This window comes from Melanotaenia boesemani, chromosome 9, assembly GCF_017639745.1.
Source record: "Melanotaenia boesemani isolate fMelBoe1 chromosome 9, fMelBoe1.pri, whole genome shotgun sequence".
NCBI lineage: Eukaryota > Metazoa > Chordata > Actinopteri > Atheriniformes > Melanotaeniidae > Melanotaenia > Melanotaenia boesemani.
In genome coordinates, this window is record NC_055690.1 from 37,187,357 (window position 1) to 37,204,539 (window position 17,183).

Sequence of the window (17,183 nt, forward strand, 5' to 3'; positions counted from 1 at the left end):
TTAGTAGTATGTTTTAAAAGCTTTTCCTCAGTCGCCAGTATGGATAAAAAGAAGAATGATGAGAGGACACCGTACAGGGACAAGCTTATCAAGGAGACCAGGGTCGGTTTTTGGCCAAACTGTCAACAATCAATAACTTAGATCCTTACGACCCCACAGCTAAGGAACGGAGCTCCGATGCTACATTACTACCTCCAACCTCATCGCTGGACATAAGCTACCTCGTTTATGGTATCAGTGTAAACACGTATGAACAGTTGAGAAACTACAAATCTCTGGAAGCTCATGGACATTTCAGGAACATTAATATGTTGTTTTATGCATACAGTGATCCTGAAATAATAAAATAAAAAATATTATAAAAGTGAAAGCCTAGTAGTTACAACAGATGATGTTGTCTCATTGTGTCAGCGACACACACCCGAGTACATTAGCTAAAAAACATTTACTTACCAAATATAAAGGACAGATGGATGGATGGATGGATGGATAGATAGATAGGCCATCAAGTAAGATTGAAAGTGACAGATCACTTATCATTATAAACAGAGGTACTTATGTTCATGCCAGTCCCACCTGGAATAAGAACTACCTGTAGCCTGCCAACGTCCATTTTCCCTCATGTACTCCGCCACCTTGTGGTGATTCAGTAACAGCAGCTGTGTAAGAAAATAGAATATTAGAAGTAATCCTGTGTTGTACTGATGGAAATCCTTCTCCAGAATCCTCCATTTATATTTACTATTGATAACACTGTGCAAAAAGCCCTAAACCACTGGAAAATACGAAGGAAAATGCTGATTTTCCACTTTGGCAGACTGAGTGTTTAACCATGTAAAATGGCGGCTTAGTACAGATAAATTCCAAATATTCAACATGACAGTTAACAGGGTCACTGTCTGTGTGAAAGAACATATTAATGTTGTTTTATATGGGTCAGCGCAGTTAATGAATGTGCTTGCATGATGCTACGTGCTAATCTAGGCTTTTAATTTGAAAGAATTATTCTAATTTCCCGGCCGCCTGTTATGTAACATGTCTTCATCTTTAAATTCAGAAGGAAAATAAAAAGAGGAATTACCAAAATCCAAAAACGGGATGGATTCTTAAATAGGTTCTTCTTGTTTTTCATGATTGAATTCTGGGAACAGGAGAAGAAAATCGGTTTTGTTTTTCCGTTTTTCCGATTTTGGTTTAAAATTAAAAAACGAATTGCTTGAACGTACACGGACCCACAACACCGTCTCACTGCAAAGGTAAGCTCACCTGCTGTTAGTGAAGGTATGATGCTGGTTAGGGTTACTTTACTTCTTTTGTCTGATTTTTTTTACTCATTTAAACTCTGAGCAGAAATGATTCATGTCCATTACAATGTTGTAAAAGAAACAACTTCATATTTATATTACATAACTCAGAAAAAGATTTAAATGCTCTAATAATCCTCCACATGTTCATACAACATCATTACTGAAGCTAACACGTCAGTCTGGTATCAACCTGGAAACTTCTGGATCTGCTTCATGGAGGTCTACGGCCTGCAGCAGATAAAGGAGACTTCTGGATCTGCTTCATGGAGGTCTGCGGGCTGCAGCAGATAAAGAAACCTTCTGGATCTGCTTCATGGAGGTCTACGGCCTGCAGCAGATAAAGAAGACTTCTGGATCTGCTTCATGGAGGTCTACGGCCTGCAGCAGATAAAGAAGACTTCTGGATCTGCTTCATGGAGGTCTACGGCCTGCAGCAGATAAAGAAGACTTCTGGATCTGCTTCATGGAGGTCTACGTCCTGCAGCAGATAAAGGAGACTTCTGGATCTGCTTCATGGAGGTCTACGGCCTGCAGCAGATAAAGGAGACTTCTGGATCTGCTTCATGGAGGTCTACGGCCTGCAGCAGATAAAGAAGATTTCTGGATCTGCTTCATGGAGGTCTACGGCCTGCAGCAGATAAAGAAACCTTCTGGATCTGCTTCATGGAGGTCTGCGGCCTGCAGCAGATAAAGAAGACTTCTGGATCTGCTTCATGGAGGTCTACGGCCTGCAGCAGATAAAGAAGACTTCTGGATCTGCTTCATGGAGGTCTACGGCCTGCAGCAGATAAAGAAGACTTCTGGATCTGCTTCATGGAGGTCTACGGCCTGCAGCAGATAAAGAAGACTTCTGGATCTGCTTCATGGAGGTCTGCGGCCTGCAGCAGATAAAGAAGACTTCTGGATCTGCTTCATGGAGGTCTACGGCCTGCAGCAGATAAAGAAGACTTCTGGATCTGCTTCATGGAGGTCTGCGGCCTGCAGCAGATAAAGAAACCTTCTGGATCTGCTTCATGGAGGTCTGCGGCCTGCAGCAGATAAAGGAGACTTCTGGATCTGCTTCATGGAGGTCTACGGCCTGCAGCAGATAAAGGAGACTTCTGGATCTGCTTCATGGAGGTCTACGGCCTGCAGCAGATAAAGGAGACTTCTGGATCCGCTTCATGGAGGTCTACGGCCTGCAGCAGATAAAGAAACCTTCTGGATCTGCTTCATGGAGGTCTACGGCCTGCAGCAGATAAAGAAGACTTCTGGATCTGCTTCATGGAGGTCTACGGCCTGCAGCAGATAAAGGAGACTTCTGGATCTGCTTCATGGAGGTCTACAGCCTGCAGCAGATAAAGGAGACTTCTGGATCTGCTTCATGGAGGTCTACGGCCTGCAGCAGATAAAGAAACCTTCTGGATCTGCTTCATGGAGGTCTACGGCCTGCAGCAGATAAAGAAGACTTCTGGATCTGCTTCATGGAGGTCTACGTCCTGCAGCAGATAAAGGAGACTTCTGGATCTGCTTCATGGAGGTCTACAGCCTGCAGCAGATAAAGAAGACTTCTGGATCTGCTTCATGGAGGTCTACAGCCTGCAGCAGATAAAGAAGACTTCTGGATCTGCTTCATGGAGGTCTACAGCCTGCAGCAGATAAAGAAGACTTCTGGATCTGCTTCATGGAGGTCTACAGCCTGCAGCAGATAAAGAAGACTTCTGGATCTGCTTCATGGAGGTCTACGGCCTGCAGCAGATAAAGAAGACTTCTGGATCTGCTTCATGGAGGTCTACGTCCTGCAGCAGATAAAGGAGACTTCTGGATCTGCTTCATGGAGGTCTACAGCCTGCAGCAGATAAAGGAGACTTCTGGATCTGCTTCATGGAGGTCTACGGCCTGCAGCAGATAAAGAAGACTTCTGGATCTGCTTCATGGAGGTCTACGGCCTGCAGCAGATAAAGGAGACTTCTGGATCTGCTTCGTGGAGGTCTGCGGCCTGCAGCAGATAAAGAAGACTTCTGGATCTGCTTCGTGGAGGTCTACGGCCTGCAGCAGATAAAGAAGACTTCTGATCTGCTTCATGGAGGTCTGCGGCCTGCAGCAGATAAAGAAGACTTCTGGATCTGCTTCATGGAGGTCTGCGGCCTGCAGCAGATAAAGAAGACTTCTGCATCTGCTTCATGGAGGTCTACGGCCTGCAGCAGATAAAGAAGACTTCTGGATCTGCTTCATGGAGGTCTACGGCCTGCAGCAGATAAAGAAGACTTCTGGATCTGCTCTCGTTGGTCCTCTTGGTGACTAATTTACATATTTAGCAGTTTTTAGCACAATTGCTGGTTCTATTATTTCAGGGTTAAAGTTTCAGGGTGAAATTCTCTCTCTACATGACTTGGAGATATTTTGTTTTATTATATCACGTGTTCATTTTCTGTATTTTCTTTCATTAAAATTTATCTGTTTAACGTCGTGCTGCTGCTGTTTATTCTGATTGAGAATTTCAATAAAAACTTCTATGAAAAAGTAAAACTGTCCAGCTTCTCATCTGGTTAACAATCATGTTTCTATTCAGTGTTTTTCTCCACAAGATTTTTAATTTATTAAATTTTATGTTATTTTCATTATCAAACTGACGCTGGTTATTTATGTGTTTACGAGGCAACGAAGAGTCTCATCCTCTGATCAGCTGATCTCCATCTTCTCCAGCCTCTCTGGTCTGAATCTGAAGCTTTCCTCTCAAGCATCAGGAGTCCTCTTCATGGTCTGTAGATCTCCATGGTCTGCATCCTGGTGGACTTCATGGTCTGTAGATCTCCAGGGTCTGCTTCCTGGTGGACTCCATGGTCTGTAGATCTCCAGGGTCTGCATCCTGGTGGACTCCATGGTCTGTAGATCTCCATGGTCTGCATCCTGGTGGACTCCATGGTCTGTAGATCTCCAGGGTCTGCATCCTGGTGGACTCCATGGTCTGTAGATCTCCAGGGTCTGCATCCTGGTGGACTTCATGGTCTGTAGATCTCCAGGGTATGCATCCTTGTGGACTTCATGGTCTGTAGATCTCCAGGGTCTGCATCCTGGTGGACTTCATGGTCTGTAGATCTCCAGGGTCTGCATCCTGGCGGACTTCATGGTCTGTAGATCTCCAGGGTCTGCATCCTGGTGGACTCCATGGTCTGTAGATATCCAGGGTCTGCATCCTGGTGGACTCCATGGTCTCTTTCCTCAGCTGTTCGTCTTCTTCGTCCTGCAGACCTGCAGCGTTTGTGGTTGGAACTGATGTGTCCTAGAAGCAGGGATGGTGTCCAGTCTGAGCCTCCATCATTTCTTAAGCTGGTTGACCTGCAGCCACGTTAGTTATTAAAAACTAGTTAACACTGGATGCTTCCATTAGTTTCACAATCTGAACCACTTCATCCAACCAGTTGCCATCCATCAGGTCTCAGAGAACTCTGGGTGTTTACCTGCATCTTTAAAATCCTTCACTCTGACACGTTTTATATAAAGATGATTAAATAAAATAAACTCTGATCAAACACAAACAGATGAACTCGTTTCTATTTCCCTCCATCTTTGTCTCTAGTTTACAAGTGAAGCCAGTGTGAAAACAGCGACTTTAAAAAGGCAAATAAAGAATATTCATTAACTTTACTTACACAATAAAAACAACAACTCTCCTACTTGCCTTCATGAAACGCCGACAGCAAACAGCATGAAGGGAGATGGTGGAGGAAGTGATTCGTGTCACCGCTGCGACCGACCGTCCGACGCCTCCGTTACATCCTCAACCTGCTGCCACAGCCTGGCCTTTCACACACACACCACACTCCCATTTTACCAAAGATGATAACGCAGCAAAGACCACGCACAGCTGTTTACTAGTAACAACCAACATGGCGGGCGACCCACAATGCACTGCGGCTATCCCGCGTGTGACGTCAGCTGACACAGACTGATTAGATCCAGTACCAGTAAACGGGACCAGTATCAGCTGGCTAACTAAGCTTGAGGTCACCTTACAGGATAAAACACAAGAACAAAACAAACTCATAGATGAAAGAAGCATAAAGACCTGAAGCAGTGTGAAATATTACAGTGATACCAATATTAGTGGTATTAACCCTTTCAAGCATGAATTATAAGAAACAGTGCCACATGTTTTTTGCATACAGTATTTTACTTCCAGAGACACATACAGTGATGCTTTTTTATTTCTTGATCATATTTTACCTTATTTTTTAAATGTATTTTGACAGTTTATTCAAAATTATTAATTAGATAAGCTTTTCATATTTATATTTTCTGGCTATTCTATAAAAATATGGCTATCATTTTTATTTTCCTGTTTATCACTAAAGAAAGTTTGGTTATTACAATGTATGAATTTACATATATAAATATTCATTCTAGAGTAAGTGACAGTGTATTGCATGACTCACTGATGTCCCCTGAAGTGGCAAAATTACAAATATCCACCCAAGAATATACTAGAAAACAGCTGTCAAATAGGTGTCCACCGTAGTGGATGCTACGCATGAAAGGGGTAAATTTATATTGTGTATTCTGTGATTATGGTACATTATGAGCATGCATTATATTGAGAGGCGGATGAAGTATTGTCAGAGGTGGGTAAAATGTTCAGTTAAGTTTATCCCTTACATGTATGGTCTCAAGGCCTCAATTATTCAAGTATGCAGTGTCTACAGTATATACATCTGTGTACAGGGTGGGGATTTCAACATAGAGCCTTTCTTATAGCCTATTTGTAATAGGAAATATTAATCTACCTGTTTCATAACATTATTTTTAGGACAACATAATCATTAATAACAATTGAGTATAATTATTACATCCACCCATGTTTATAACAAACCAAACCGTTTGAAAATCTGTTGAAATTTGATCAAGTTATGGTCCTCTGAAAAGTACTTTTACACTACCAACAGCGTTATGGGTGAGAGAGCTACCTGTGGTAAGATGGCCGCCAGGCACGGACGTTCGACTTTGTTGGCTGGCAACGCGGACGAGGCATCTAGCGTTCTATATATATCTATGCGGAGGGCGACCAACACGGTCGGTGATGAATCGCGTCCCGGTTGAGGAGAAGAGAGCGGAGCAGGAGGGCGGTGCTCTGAGCAGGACGCGGCCGTCTGTCAGGTGACACGCCGCTCGAGCTGCCGACATCTTGCCTACGACCGGAGGAGACGGAGAGTCGGTGCTTCACGGTCAGACGTCCCGGTGTAGCGACGGCGGGGCCCGGGGCTGCTGATGGAGGGACAACGGGGACACATCAGCTGTCCGCCGAGCGGGTGAGGACACACGGACCGAGCAAGCGGCCCACCGACCGTCCGTCTGTCCGTCTGTCTCCACCGCAGCGGCGGACGGACCGTCTGCTGCGGTAACGTTAGCGGCTTCGGCTAGCTCCGAGGAGGCGCCGCAGACAGGTGCGTTTAAAAATCTCAGTTTTAGGTTATTTGTCGCGTGCCGTCGCCGGTTTGTCCGGTCTGAAGTCAGGTGTGGGGCTATGCAGTCTGGAGGTTTTTTTCTTCGGTTCGGCTCGCAGAAGAAGCTGCTGCGATCAATCATTTTCAATATCCGATCATTTTATCTCGTACTGAATCATCGATAACCTTCTCTTCGGAAGGACCGGAACTACGTGACTGGCGGCAGCCGCTGAGACTCGATCCTGACGGGAAAGGTCCCGTTAACCCAGAAACTCAGGCGGGACGTTGTCTGATTATGAGCCGAAGGTTCCGGCAACGCGTCCCGGTACCGGAGGACCAAATCTCCCCAGAGGTTAAAGCTGCTTTGCTGTTAACTCACTTGAGTTTGTTAAAACACAATTATTTTTATTGGACTTAGGAATGCGGTATTTGCGTTTTACCTTTTTCTTTTTTCGTGCTTTTTTTACTTTTCTGTTTTCGTTGTTTGCGGGTTTTTTCTCGCGTTGATGGTGTGTTGCTTTCATTTGTGTGTGGTGTCAAACATACTTATGTTTTTAATGTTTACTTAAAATAGAAAATACATCGCAAATAAACGCTTTGAGCAGATTTAATAGAACTTATTTAATGTTTATAATCTGACAACATCAGATTATTGCTGCTGCAGACAGCTGATGGCGATGAAACTACGTCATCAGAACGCGTAGTATGACGTCACTTCCTGTCACATCCCGCTCAGGAAAACATTCTGCTGGTGTTTCATGTTGTCAGACATCAGCCCCTCCCTCTCTGCTGTGTTTCATTTAAAGCCCAGCCCTGAACGCCTGGTTACCATAGCAACTATGGAGTTGGCAGTGATTGATTGGCTCTGATTGGTTTTTGGGTTCTTAGATATTTTTTAGACAGAAAAAACTAAAAGCTAAAAAAAACAACAAAAAAAAAACAAACAAACTGAAAACATGATTAAACACACTTGAGCCTGAAGACGTTAGCTGGAATCAGCTGATCACAGGATGGAGGAAACGTCTGACCGAAGTTCTCCTCTGGGTCCAGTCATGGAGATCAGTCCATCATTAGAACTCTACAGAACCACCATGAACGGGCCTGGACAGAATGAAAAGTTCTACGACTGGTTTGGATGGAAGTCAGACTTGAATCTCTTAGATCAGTGACTCCCAGCCCAGGTCCTCAGGGTCCACTATCCTGCAGGTCTTAGTTGTCTCCCTGCTGCAACACCCACAGAGCTGGCTCGCCTCCACCCGTAGAGCCGGTTAGCCTCCACCCGTAGAGCCGGTTAGCCTCCACCCGTAGAGCCGGTTAGCCTCCACCTGTAGAGCTGGTTCGCCTCCACCCGTAGAGGCGGTTCGCCTCCACCACCCGTAGAGCCGGTTAGCCTCCACCACCGTAGAGTCGGTTAGCCTCCACCTGTAGAGCCGGATAGCCTCCACCCGTAGAGCTGGTTAGCCTCCACCCGTAGAGCCGGTTCGCCTCCACCCGTAGAGCCGGTTCGCCTCCACCCGTAGAGCCGGGTAGCCTCCACCCGTAGAGCTGGTTCGCCTCCACCCGTAGAGCTGGTTCGCCTCCACCCGTAGAGCCGGTTAGCCTCCACCCGTAGAGGCGGTTCGCCTCCACCCGTAGAGGCGGTTAGCCTCCACCACCCGTAGAGCCGGTTAGCCTCCACCACCGTAGAGTCGGTTAGCCTCCACCTGTAGAGCCGGATAGCCTCCACCCGTAGAGCTGGTTAGCCTCCACCCGTAGAGCCGGGTAGCCTCCACCCGTAGAGCCGGGTAGCCTCCACCCGTAGAGCCGGTTCGCCTCCACCCGTAGAGCCGGGTAGCCTCCACCCGTAGAGCCGGGTAGCCCTTGGTGCTGCACACTGGTTAACATTTGAACCCTGGTACATAAATGAGTTTCTGCCTCTTTAACAGCCTTAATTATTACAGAATGTTGTAATTACACAAAATTTTAAAACTATAATTATATTGAATTTTGGTTTAATTATACTGTTATATTAATTTATTATTAACATGATTAATTCCAGCTAAATAACGTTTGACTCACTTAAAGCTCAGGTTGCATATCAGGAGTTTGGTGAACGTTCACACTGGCCGCGCTGCATCCGTTGCTTCTTTTCCAGAATCAGAATCAGGTTTATTGCAGGTTTACACGAACCAGGAATTTGTTTTGGTGCGTTGGTGCCAGCAAGAGCAGATATATACGACCTGAACTGAGGACGCCAACGCTCAGATTGTAGCAGCATTTATACACGCTAGTATAACGTGTGGTGTCCGTGTGGGTCATGCTGGAACCAGTGTCAGAGTCATGGGGGGTTATGGGGGGTCCCGGGCCATGCTGATGAGGCCGGTTGCAGAGGGGAAGAAACTGGTTTTATGGCGTGAGGTTTTGGTCCTGATGGACCGCAGCTGCAGCTTTTACCTGAATAATGAAAAGACACTTTAATCTTGTTCGACCGCGCCGGTCGTATTGCTCTCTCTCATTTTTAAATGACCTCAGAGTGGTCAGCTGTTCTCCAGCTGGTGCTCTCCATTAACTCCTAAAAATCCACCAATTTTAAATATTAAATCATTTTAATGCGACGTTTTGATGTTTGGTTTTGTCATGTTTCTTCTTAGTGAGGTCAAATAAAAACATACTCTTTGGAGCTTCGCTACTCGTTCGCTGCCATCTTGTGTGAAATGAATTCTGGGAGAAAAGAGGCTGAAGGATCCACCGCCAGCAGCCTTCGCTGCAGCCCAACCAGAGCCCGGCTTTGTAGGCTGGATTCAGAGGCTCCACCCACATGTGACAGGGCTTGGAGCCACGGTGACATATGAAGCTGATTAAGCTGCACTTCCGGGTGGTGGACCCTGTACTGGGTAGCATCTTCTGTGTGGGTGACACTGCTGTTTCCATGACGACGCCTCTGATGGAGGATGTGGCGATATTCCTCATCTTCCTTGCTGTCTCTGTTGTTTAGGGAGCTTGTTGCCAGGCAACAGCAGTGCAGTAGAGTGGCCCGCTGGAGTGATGAGATCATCTACATTAAAGTTGGAGCCAGAGCCAGAAGAGGTCTGCTGGTTCTGGTTTCGTTCTGTGTGATTTTCTGTGTATGATCCAGACCAAGGTTGTGATTGGGTCTTTACTCCTGGTTTTGTTTCATGTCTTTCTCTCCATCCAGAAATGTGCTGGACCAGTTCCGAATCAGCGCCGTCCAGACCCGGAGGCGGGTGGTTCTGTGGTCGGGAGGAATCGGGTCGTCCTGCTGTGGCTCCGTGGTTTTTTTAGGTTTTGATTTTTGTAACATTGATGAGAAAATCAGAACCTAAAGAAAATATGGTGCCATCAGACCAGACCGCCATCAGGAGACGTCGGATATCAGGAGACGTCGGACCGGACCATCAGAACCAGAGCATGTTGATCCATCAGTCAGCCAATCAGAGACGTCCTTGTTGTTAGAAGGAAATTATTAAAAATGTTAGGTACAGCTGACGGCCAGAACCTGTTCATCTACACCAGAACCAAATGGTTCTGTCCCTGCTGTTGTCACGGAAACAATCAGTTGTTATAAACTCTGTAACTTTATTTAAAAGAACAGCTGGCAAATGGCTTGTTAAGGTTCTGGTCCAGGAAGGTTCTGGTTCTGCTCTCCGTTCTCAGCCCGGTACCAGCAGGTCAGGCTCTGCATCTTCACTGGTCTCACGGTGCCGTCCGATGACGAGTCTCACGGCGACGTCGCCACGGCAATGTCACCACGGCAATGTCACCACGGCAATGTCGCCACGGCGCTTTTCTTCTCTCATCAGTTGCATGTTTACGAACTGCGTTTGTTTATTTCAGATTCGATCTAAATGTCCGGATGCTGAAACACAGGAACAAAGTTATTTCCAACATCATTACTGAACTGCTGGAAAATCCATCTATGCTGTAATATGACTTTTTCAAATGTCTTTCAGTAAAACAGTTCTAGTTCTACAATTCTAGTTCATTTCTAATTGAACACAGAATATTCAGTCCAGTTTATTACAGGCCCAGGCTCCAAGATAAAAAAGATAAAACCACAGATAAGAAAATATATATATATATATATATATATATATATATATATATATTAAATGAAATACATACATACATACACTTTTACACAGATATATCAGTCAGCACCCACAAGAAGACGATGGTAGCAGTGCCTCCACCGTTGAGGTTGGTATGGTATACCACTGAACTCTACGTTAGCTAATCCCATAATAATGTAATTCTCAAATTCTCAAAGAATGACAAATAAATTTAAACAATTTTCGTAAAAGCATCTGAACAGTGCAGACCCTAGCAGTCACTAACATGCTAGCTCCACTGCTCCATCTCGGTTTCTTCAGCAGCCTCGTAGCATCGTATGAGTCACCATTAGTCTCAGTGCACTCGATGTTCTGTAGTCTGACCACAAGGGGGCAGCATAGAATGGAATACATTATATCCTAAACAAGGATAAAATAGAATAAAAAGCCTTTATTGTCATTATACCGAATACAATGAGATTTAAAAGCAGCTCCGTAAATGCGCACACATTGTAGTAACATTTAATTTTTTAGAAGTATAAAGAACAGTTTAAATAGCGCTCAACACCCAACATCAATGGATTGCATGTGTGAGTAGGTGTTCTTACACCTAGCTGGTGTCATTACACCTAGCGGGTTTTATTAAACCTAGCTGATGTTATGAAACCTAGCTGGTGTTATTACACCTAGCGGGTGTTACTACACCTAGCTGATGTTATGAAACCTAGCTGGTGTTATTACACCTAGTTGATGTTATTAAACCTAGCTGGTGTTATTACACCTAGCTGATGTTATGAAACCTAGCTGGTGTTATTATACCGAGTTGGTGTTATGAAACCTAGCTGGTGTTGTTACACCTAGTTGATGTTATGAAACCTAGCTGGTGTTATTACACTTAGCTGGTGTTAATAATCTAGTTGGTGTTATTACACCTAGCTTGTGTTAATAAATCTAGTTGGTATTATTATACCTATTTGGTGTTATTACACCTAGCTGATGTTACGAAATCTAGCTGGTGTTAATACACCTAGCGGATGTTATTACACCTAGCTGGTGTTATTAAACCAAGTTGGTGTTATGAAACCTAGCTGGTGTTAATTAATCTAGTTGGTGTTATTACACTTAGCTGATGTTAATAAATCTAGTTGGTGTTATTACACTTAGCTGGTGTTAATAAATATAGTTGGTGTCATTACACCTAGCTTGTGTTAATAAATCTAGTTGGTATTATTATACCTATTTGGTGTTATTACACCTAGCTGATGTTATGAAATCTAGTTGGTGTTAATACACCTAGCGGATGTTATTACACCTAGCTGATGTTCTGAAACCTAGCTGGTGTTATTACACCTAGCTGGTGTTATTAAACCGAGTTGGTGTTATGAAACCTAGCTGGTGTTAATAAATCTAGTTGGTGTTATTACACGTAACTGGTGTTAATAAATCGAGTTGGCGTCATTACACTTAGATGATGTTAATAAATCTAGTTGGTGTTATTACACTTAGCTGGTGTTAATAAATCTAGTTGGTATTATTATACCTATTTGGTGTTATTACACTTAGCTGATGTTATGAAACCTAGCTGGTGTTGTTACACCTAGCTGGGGTCATTACACCTAGCGGGTGTTATTACACCTAGCTGATGTTTATACACCTAGCTGGTGTTATTACACCTAGCGGGTGTTATTACACAGTTGATGTTATGAAACCTAGCTGGTGTCATTACACCTCGCTGGTGTTAATAAATCGAGTTGGTGTTACTACACTTAGCTGATGTTAATAAATCTATTTGGTGTTATTACACTTAGCTGGTGTTAATAAATCTAGTGGGTGTTATTACACCTAGCTTGTGTTAATAAATCTAGTTGGTGTTATTACACCTAGCTTGTGTTAATAAATCTAGTTGGTGTTATTACACCTAGCTTGTGTTAATAAATCTAGTTGGTGTTATTACACCCAGTTGGTGTTATGAAACCTAGCTGGTGTTATTAAACCTAGCTGGTGTTATTACACTTAGCTGGTGTTAATAAATCGAGTTGGTGTTATTACACTTAGCTGATGTTAATAAATCTAGTTGGTGTTATCACACCTAGCTTGTCTTAACAAATCTAGTTGGTATTATTATACCTATTTGGTGTTATTACACCTAGCTGATGTTACGAAACCTAGCTGGTGTTAATATACCTAGCGGATGTTATTACACCTAGCTGATGTTCTGATTACACCTAATTACACCTAGCTGGTGTTATTACACCTAGTTGGTGTTATTAAACCTAGTTGGTGTTATTACACTTAGCTAATCTTACGAAACCTAGCTGGTGTTAATACACCTAGCGGATGTTATTACACCTAGCTGATGTTCTGAAACCTAGCTGGTGTCATTACACCTAGCTGGTGTTATTAAACCTAGCTGGTGTTATTACACCTTGCTGGTGTTATTAAACCGAGTTGGTGTTATGAAACCTAGCTGGTGTTAATAAATCTAGTTGGTGTTATTACACTTAACTGGTGTTAATAAATCGAGTTGGCGTCATTACACTTAGCTGATGTTAATAAATCTAGTTGGTGTTATTACACTTAGCTGGTGTTAATAAATATAGTTGGTATTATTATACCTATTTGGTGTTATTACACCTAGCTGATGTTATGAAACCTAGCTGGTGTTGTTACACCTAGCTGGTGTCATTACACCTAGCTGGTGTTATTACACGTAGCTGATGTTATGAAACCTAGCTGGTGTTATTACACCTGGCGGGTGTTATTACACCTAGTTGATGTTATGAAACCTAGCTGGTGTCATTACACGTAGCTGGTGTTATTACACCTAGCTGGTGGTATTAAACCGAGTTGGTGTTATGAAACCTAGCTGGTGTTATTACAACTTGCTGGTGTTAACAAACCTAGGTGGTGTTTATAAATCTAGTTGGTGTTATTACACTTAGCTGGTGTTAATAAATCTAGTTGGTGTTATTACACCTGGCTTGTGGTAATAAATCTAGTTGGTGTTATTACACCTAGTTGGTGTTATGAAACCTAGCTGGTGTTATTACACTTAGCTGGTGTTAATAAATCGAGTTGGTGTCATTACACTTACCTGATGTTAATAAATCTACTTTGTGTTATTACACTTAGCTGGTGTTAATAAATCTAGTTGGTATTATTATACCTATTTGGTGTTATTACACCTAGCTGGTGTTATTACACCTAGCTGGTGGTATTAAACTGAGTTGGTGTTATGAAACCTAGCTGGTGTTATTACACCTAGCTGGTGGTATTAAACCGAGGTGGTGTTATGAAACCTAGCTGGTGTTAATAAACGTAGGTGGTGTTTATAAATCTAGTTGGTGTTATTACACTTAGCTGGTGTTAATGAATCTAGTTGGTGTTATTACACCTGGCTTGTGTTAATGAATCTAGTTGGTGTTATTACACCTAGTTGGTGTTATGAAACCTAGCTGGTGTTATTAAACCTAGCTGGTGTTATTACATTTAACTGGTGTTAATAAATCGAGTTGGTGTCATTACACTTAGCTGATCTTAATAAATCTAGTTGGTGTTATTAGACTTAGCTGGTGTTAATGAATCTAGTATTATTATACCTATTTGGTGTTATTACACCTAGCTGATGTTATGAAACCTAGCGGGTGTTATTACACCTAGCTGATGTTATGAAACCTAGCTGGTGTCATTACACCTAGCTGGTGTTATTACACCTAGTTGATTTTATGAAACCTAGCTGGTGTCATTACACCTAGCTGGTGTTAATAACTCGAGTTGGTGTTATTACACTTAGCTGATGTTAATAAATCTAGTTGGTGTTATTACACTTAGCTGGTGTTAATAAATCAAGTGGGTGTTATTACACCTAGCTTGTGTTAATAAATCTAGTTGGTGTTATTACACCTAGCTTGTGTTAATTAATCTAGTTGGTGTTATTACACTTAGCTGGTGTTAATAAATCTAGTTGGTATTATTATACCTATTTGGTGTTATTACACCTAGCTGATGGTATGAAACCTAGCTGGTGTTGTTACACCTAGCTGGTGTCATTACACCTAGCGGGTGTTATTACACCTAGCTGATGTTATGAAACCTAGCTGGTGTTATTACACCTAGCGGGTGTTATTACACCTAGTTGATGTTATGAAACCTAGCTGGTGTCATTACACCTAGCTGGTGTTAATAAATCGAGTTGGTGTTATTACACGTAGCTGGTGTTAATAAATCTAGTTGGTATTATTATACCTATTTGGTGTTATTACACTTAGCTGATGTTATGAAACCTAGCTGGTGTTGTTACACCTAGCTGGGGTCATTACACCTAGCGGGTGTTATTACACCTAGCTGATGTTATTACACCTAGCTGGTGTTATTACACCTAGCGGCTGTTATTACACAGTTGATGTTATGAAACCTAGCTGGTGTCATTACACCTCGCTGGTGTTAATAAATCGAGTTGGTGTTACTACACTTAGCTGATGTTAATAAATCTATTTGGTGTTATTACACTTAGCTGGTGTTAATAAATCTAGTGGGTGTTATTACACCTAGCTTGTGTTAATAAATCTAGTTGGTGTTATTACACCTAGCTTGTGTTAATAAATCTAGTTGGTGTTATTACACCTAGTTGGTGTTATGAAACCAAGCTGGTGTTATTACACTTAGCTGGTGTTAATAAATCGAGTTGGTGTTATTACACCTAGCTTGTGTTAATAAATCTAGTTGGTGTTATTACACCTAGTTGGTGTTATGAAACCTAGCTGGTGTTATTACACTTAGCTGGTGTTAATAAATCGAGTTGGTGTTATTACACTTAGCTGATGTTAATAAATCTAGTTGGTGTTATTACACTTAGCTGGTGTTAATAAATCTAGTTGGTGTTATTACACCTAGTTGGTGTTATGAAACCGAGCTGGTGTTATTACACTTAGCTGGTGTTAATAATCTAGTTGGTGTTATTACACCTAGCTTGTGTTAATAAATCTAGTTGGTATTATTATACCTATTTGGTGTTATTACACCTAGCTGATGTTACGAAATCTAGCTGGTGTTAATACACCTAGCGGATGTTATTACACCTAGCTGGTGTTATTAAACCAAGTTGGTGTTATGAAACCTAGCTGGTGTTAATTAATCTAGTTGGTGTTATTACACTTAGCTAATGTGTCATTAAACCTAGCTGATGTTAATAAACCTAGGTGGTGTTAATAAATGTAGTTGGTGTTATTACACTTAGCTGGTGTTAATGAATCTAGTTGGTGTTATCACAGCTAGCTTGTGTTAATAAATCTAGTTGGTGTTATTACACCTAGTTGGTGTTATGAAACCTAGCTGGTGTTGTTACACCTAGCTGGTGTCATTACACCCAGCTGGTGTTATTACACGTAGCTGATGTTATGACACCTAGCTGGTGTTTTTACACCTAGCGGGTGTTATTACACCTAGTTGATGTTATGAAACCTAGCTGGTGTTATTACACCTAGCTGGTGGTATTAAACCGAGTTGGTGTTATGAAACCTAGCTGGTGTTATTACACCTAGCTGGTGTTAACAAACCTAGGTGGTGTTTATAAATCTAGTTGGTGTTATTACACTTAGCTGGTGTTAATAAATCTAGTTGGTGTTATTACACCTGGCTTGTGTTAATAAATCTAGTTGGTGTTATTACATCTAGTTGATGTTATGAAACCTAGCTGGTGTTATTACACTTAGCTGGTGTTAATAAATCGAGTTGGAGTCATTACACTTAGCTGATGTTAATAAATCTACTTGGTGTTATCACACTTAGCTGGTGTTAATAAATCTAGTTGGTATTATTATACCTATTTGGTGTTATTACACCTAGCTGGTGTTATTACACCTAGCGGGTGGTATTAAACTGAGTTGGTGTTACGAAACCTAGCTGGTGTTATTACAACTAGCTGGTGGTATTAAACCGAGGTGGTGTTATGAAACCGAGGTGGTGTTATGAAACCTAGCTGGTGTTAATAAACCTAGGTGGTGTTTATAAATCTAGTTGGTGTTATTACACTTAGTGGTGTTAATAAATCTAGTTGGTGTTATTACACCTGGCTTGTGTTAATGAATCTAGTTGGTGTTATTACACCTAGTTGGTGTTATGAAACCTAGCTGGTGTTATTACACTTAACTGGTGTTAATAAATCGAGTTGGTGTCATTACACTTAGCTGATGTTAATAAATCTAGTTGGTGTTATTAGACTTAGCTGGTGTTAATAAATCTAGTTGGTATTATTATACCTATTTGGTGTTATTACACCTAGCTGATGTTATGAAACCTAGCTGGTGTTGTTACACCTAGCTGGTGTCATTACACCTAGCGGTTGTTATTACACCTAGCTGATGTTATGAAACCTAGCTGGTGTTATTAAACCTAGCTGGTGTTATTAC